Raw genomic sequence first — 6,419 nt, 5'->3', positions numbered from 1 at the left:
CATCCTCTATACTACACTACACAGGACACCTCCTCTATACTACACCACACAGGACACCTCCTCTATACTACACCACACAGAACACATCCTCTATATACTACACCACACAGGACACCTCCTCTATACTACACCACACCACACAGGACACATCCTCTTTACTACACCACACAGGACACATCCTCTATACTACACCACACGGGACACATCCTCTATATACTACACCACACAGGACACCTCCTCTATATACTACACCACACAGGACACATCCTCTATACTACACCACACAGGACATCTCCTCTATACTACACCACACAGGACACATCCTCTATACTACACCACACAGGACACCTCCTCTATATACTACACTACACAGGACACATCCTCTATACTACACCACACAGGACACCTCCTCCTCTATACTACACTACACAGGAGAGCTGACAAATCCTCAACTTTTCTCTTTCTCTTTAATACTCTTTTCTATCCAGACCTGGGGAAAGGTTTAGCATTGACTTTTATAAGTTATAAATTCATAGTCAGTAGTACAGAATAAAGTTAGTTTATCATTGATATGGAGACATATCGTCCTTCACGTCAGAGACACCTTCTTTGCTTCTGGAGTAAAATCTTAGCTGCAGGGCTATAGCCATTCAGTGTTTTCATCTCTGTTATGAATGATACACAAACCATGGGATCAATAATGTAACAGGATAGAGGTGAGGTGGAATTATCTGCTCTGCTGCTCTTATGATGCAGTCATCTTGGGCTATTTGGACAATACATTTATTATTGTCTGTTATATGAATGTGTCCTCAATCTGCAGCGGTCACAGTAGTCATATATATAAAATACAACAAGGAGAGAAAGGAGCTGTTGCACATTACACCTATGGCTGACACTAATACCACTCGGTTATATTTAAACACCAACGCCAGGATGTTGGTATATAATTTGATCAAACTATATTGCCCCATGTACCACGTGCCGGTTTCCTGGTTCACGTGGGTCCCTACTAGAGATGAGCGAACCTCGAACATGGTCGAGTCCATCCGAACCCGAAGTTTCGGCATTTGATTAGCGGTGGCTGCTGAACTTGGATAAAGCCCTAAGGCTATGTGGAAAACATGGATATAGTCATTGGCTGTATCCATGTTTTCCAGACAACCTTAGAGCTTTATCCAACTACAGCAGTCCCCCGCTAATCAAATGCCGAACAATCGGGTTCGGATGGACTCAAGCATGCTCGAGGTTCGCTCATCTCTAGTCCCTACACTAACTGTGTTGGTCAGCAACCGCCAACCCAGCAAAGCGTGCACAAACAGGGAAGGGAGGCCATGGAATGGCCCTGCAACCCCAATGTCACAGGACCAAACCCAAAGTCCCCCCCCAAACCCAGCAGGCACCACCGGCGGAGAAAGCCGCCGCCAAACAAGTGTGAATATGATCTTGTACTCACCATTACAGATGCAGGTAGAATTGGAAAGATAGAAGGTACTGGACATGTGAGCACAGGTGTATCCTGCTAATACGACATGGAGAGAAAGGAGCTGTTGCACATTCCACCTATGGCTGACACTAATGCCACTCAGCTATATTTAAAAACAACGCCAGAATGTTGGTATATAATTCGATCAAACCATATTGCCCCATGTACCACGTGCCGGTCTCCTGGTTCACATGGGTCCCTACACTAACTCCACTAACTTTGTAAGACTCACATAACCCAGGGATACACCTGTTCTCACATGTCTAGTACCTCCTATCTTTCCCATTCTACCTGCAGCAGTAATGGTGAGTACAAGACTACATTCACACTTGTGTTGTTTGGAAGCAGCTTTCTCCGCCGGTGGTGCCTGCTGGGTTTGGGGGGCACTTTGGGTTTGGTCCTGTGACATTGGGGTTGCAGGGCCATTCAATGGCCTCCCTTTTATGTTTGTGCACGCTTTGCTGTGTTGGCGGTCGCTGACCGACACAGTATGGACTTAGTGTAGGGAACCATGTGAACCAGGAGACTGGCACGTGGTACATGGGGCAATATGGTTTGATCGAATTATATACCAACATTCTGGCGTTGGTTTTTAAATATAGCCGAGTGGCATTGGTGTCAGCCATAGGTGTGATGTGCAACAGCTTCTTTCTCAAGTGGCTACTTGTTTTTTATACTTTAAGACAAACAGCGTTTTGCATTCTGCTGTTGCAGTGTCCCACTGGGATTCCTGCCGGCCTGTTGGTAGGGTGTAACCCTTTGTCTTATTTTGCAGATGTTTTATACCTTTGTACCATTTGATACTATTTTGTGCTGTAATTGCATTTGTTGCAGGTTTGACTGTAAGTGAAGGGTTAACATATAGACTTGCCTTCCATACACACAGCGGCTATAGACACTAGAAATAGGAGGAGCTACCTATACCCCAGGCTCCCTGCAGAAAATGTTCATGAAGTTAGAGTCAGTGTAAAGCTCCTCTTTATCCCAGGATTGCTTGGGGCTATCCTACCTCTTGTGAAAGAGAATATTTTTTCTACTCCCTTTTGACACCAAGTTTAACAGAAGATTGAGTGGAGGAGAGAAATATACAGCCTATTGGGAGAAGATGGTAAAGAGCCCCATCGCTTCATCCTAGGACCTTCAAGGGCTTCCGACCAGACCTAGGACCAAGTAGCTGCCAAGGCACTGCAGCATGAGTAGACACAGGGCCCAACTGGGAGCCAACCAGTTTGCATTTATCTCAAGAAAAAGAAATTGAACTAGTGACATAACATGGGCTGGAATAAAGTTTACCAGTAACAGATACCCCCATTACACTACAATTTGTGGGTTACCCTAACTCCAACCAAGTCGTGTTCCTCCCTTTTGGAAGTCTGTTTAGAGTGAAAGCTGCCCCTACATTATTAACAGGTCTACAGAGGCACAGGGACAGGTAAGTATACATTGTTTATTAAAGGGAATGTGTCACCTAAATTTTCTTTTATTGATATGAATCAGATGCTAAAAATTGTTCTTTTATTCTACCTACTGGTGTCACACGTCGCTGCAATGGTGTACAGATCACTTTACAGCAGACTCCTCTTATCACTACAGACAGAACAGGAAGTCTCAGCTTAGTTTTAGCCCCAGTGGTGAGAATGAAAAATGCAGGATTTCAGGATTATTTTATAATACTGAAAAATGGCAACAAAAAATTCTCAAAAAATATGTTTACCATAAAACATTATTTATTGAGTAATTTTCTGTAACATTCTGACACATACATTTCTGCACCCCCCTTGCTTTTTTTTTATTTTAATGGGCCTACCCTATTAAGTTTACTCAGGACTCTGTGGTTTCCTTATCCTGCACCATGGACGGACTGGCCATCTGGCAGTTTTTGCAAATGCCAGATGGGCCTGTCCCTCTGTAGGCCACTCTTTTCGTCCCAACCAGTGAATCAAATATTGTACTTCTATTTTGCGTAAATCATGGCAAAAACTACACAGATTCATAAGCAGCTAAAAGCTGTGATGATGTTATTAAAAGTTCTTGAGCAATAACTAGAGCTCAGCAAAGTCAATCATCAACTAAAAACTTAAAGGTAACCGATCAGCACATTTGTGTTGATTAGGCTCCCAGAATGGCTGCACAGACCTTGCAGCCGGGTCTCCTATTGGGTCGGCGGTTCCAGGCTCTACAGCGTCATGGACTCATGGTGCAGTAAATCATTTTTTAATCACCCGCATGAGGCATGGGGAGAGCCTGTTAGCACACTGTCAGGGAAAGAGGGTCACAGAAACAAGTTGGGGTGCTGAGCAGGGGTCACACACAGAAGTCTATATTAGAGAGCAGGAACCATTCTAAGCCTTCAATCTATATGAACATTCTAAGCCTAGATTCTATGTCAACATTGTAAACCTAAATTGTAAGCCAACATTCTATGACAGGATATTGGCATAGAAGCTTGACATAATATTCAAAACCTAATTTTTTTTTGTCAACTTGCTATGACAGAATGTCATTGTCATGTTGCCTTATAATGTTGTCAAAGAATGGTGACATAGACTTTTTAAAGGAGAAGTCCATCGACATTTTTTTTTTAAGTATTGTATTGCCCCCAAAAGTTATACAAATCACCAATATACACTTATTACGGGAAATGCTTATCAAGTGCTTTTTTCCCTGCACTAACTACTGCATCAAGGCTTCACTTCCTGGATAACATGGTGATGTCACTTCCTGGATAACATGGTGATGTCACTTCCTGAATAACATGGTGATGTCACGCCCCGACTCTGTGTTGGCTGTGGCTGCTGGAGGGGGTGATGACAGAGGGATGCTCAGTGTGCCTCCTGTGCCCTATGCCATAGGCTGTATCCCAGTTTTCCAGGCGGTCCTTAGGCTGTATCCACCCGCTACACGGAGCCTGCAGACAGCGGGAATTAGACGCAGAGAACTCTGGTTCATATGAACCATAAATCCGGCGGGTTCGCTCATCTCTAGTTGACATAATATGCTAAAGCTACATTCTATGTCAATGATCTATATTAACATTCTATATCAAGATTCTAATCAGGGCCGATTCCGGGGTCTCTGCCGCCTGAGGCAAACCTCAGGCGGCCGCCCCCTGAGTGATGGCCCGCATCGCATGGCCCGATGGCTCGCATCACAGCCTGGAAGTCGATGACAGCTGCAGGGTGACGTCGCGGGACCTGACGGGATGTGGAGACAGCGGAGAGCGAGGGCGACGGGACAGGTGAGCGTCCACTGTAATTTTTGTTAAGTGACACTTTACAAAAATGACAGCAGGGGGTACATAATGCCGCCCCCCTGCCGGACCGCAAAATCTGCCACCTGAGGCGGAAGGCTCATTCCGCCTAATGGCAGAAGCGGGCCTGATTCTAATGTTATGTGGGCTAGTGAGGTAGTTTGTGTTCCAGGGCTGATTTTTTTGTCCCAGTCCAGCCCTATGGCTGCATTTACACACACAGGTTTATCTGACAGATTTTTGAAACCAAAGCCAGGAATGGATCTGAAAAGAGGAGAAATCTCAGTCTTTCCTGTATAACCTGTTCTCTGTTTATAGTCTGTTTCTGGCTTTGGCTTAAAAAAATCTGTCAGATAAATGTGTGTGTGTAAACGCAGCTTAATTTGCACCACTACACTACAGGGACCCAGGAACTAACCTATTTAACAGGCATGTGCTGGGACCAAAGGCAGGGCTTATACCGCTCCGAGCCCCATAACAAGTGCAACAGCGGTACCCCCACACCTGCCCTGAGAACTCCAGGGTTACCACAAGTATAATACGGGATATAACTCAGGATCAGTACAGGATAAGTATTGTAATGTAATGGGGGACTTGACTCTTTATGTAGGTTATAGCTATATTCAAAATGTAATATAGTGTTCAGAGGAGGACACATGCTTTACAATCCCCATTAGAAAGATTTTTTTCTGATAAAAGGTTGGTGTTTAATATGCGCCCATCTATCTGTAACAAAGTTCCGGTGAAAAGCTATTTAATAGCCAAGCAGACTGCTGAATGCCTCTACATTCTGCATTGTGGTGAGGCGATAATGGCTTCTTATTCACCATTTGATTGATTCCTGACCTCCCTGTCTCCAGCACAATTGACAGAAGATTGCCTGACCCCGTATAACAGCGCGGAATGTGTAACACGTGTCTGCACTGATCACAGCGCCCGCTCAAATGAAATAAGAAACTTGCCAAGACTTCGGGGCCTGACACCACGGCTCAAGCAGTTCAACTGAAATCTTATTCTTCTCTCCTGTGTGAATACGATCCCCAGCGCTCCAGGCTGTAATGAAGACTGGTGGCATCTCTATAGTTTACATGAGTCCAGACTCATTTGCTGGGTGAATATTTGAATGTGCTGAAACATGAAAAAGCCTCTAAATTGAATTCTTCAATCTCCTACCTTTTGCTCTTTGAAATAATTTTGTTTTTGTAAGAACTGTGCTGTTTTGGCGCCATCTAGTGCCTGATTGTGAGAATGCACATACAGCTCAGCTTGTGACTACATCAGGGAATTTTCCAGCTTCTCTTCTGCCTGAGGCAAAAACTAAAATGGCGTCACAAATACTGCAAGTGAATAACCACCTCACGGAGTCCAACATTACCCCCCCTAAGGGCCCTTGCACACTGAGTAAAAGAAACGGAACTTACGGATTCCGCTTGTCATTCTGCCTGTCCTATTGCTTCAGTCGGATTTCTCTTGCATGTCTGCTCTCCCCTCAAAAAATGAACATTTGATTACAGTGCAGTTACATTCAGTGACTCACAGGTGACGTCTTCTCTATTAGTCGTTCACTTTTCTTTTTCTTTTCCATTCTGTCCAGGCCATCATAAAGATTTTGTTCTTGCTATGACTTGTCCCCACAACATCTATTAGACAAACATCTTAGGCTCAACACTTTTCCAGAGACAT

Source organism: Dendropsophus ebraccatus, chromosome 3, assembly GCF_027789765.1.
Source record: "Dendropsophus ebraccatus isolate aDenEbr1 chromosome 3, aDenEbr1.pat, whole genome shotgun sequence".
Taxonomy (NCBI): Eukaryota; Metazoa; Chordata; class Amphibia; order Anura; family Hylidae; genus Dendropsophus; species Dendropsophus ebraccatus.
Note: the sequence above shows the minus strand (reverse complement) of the source record.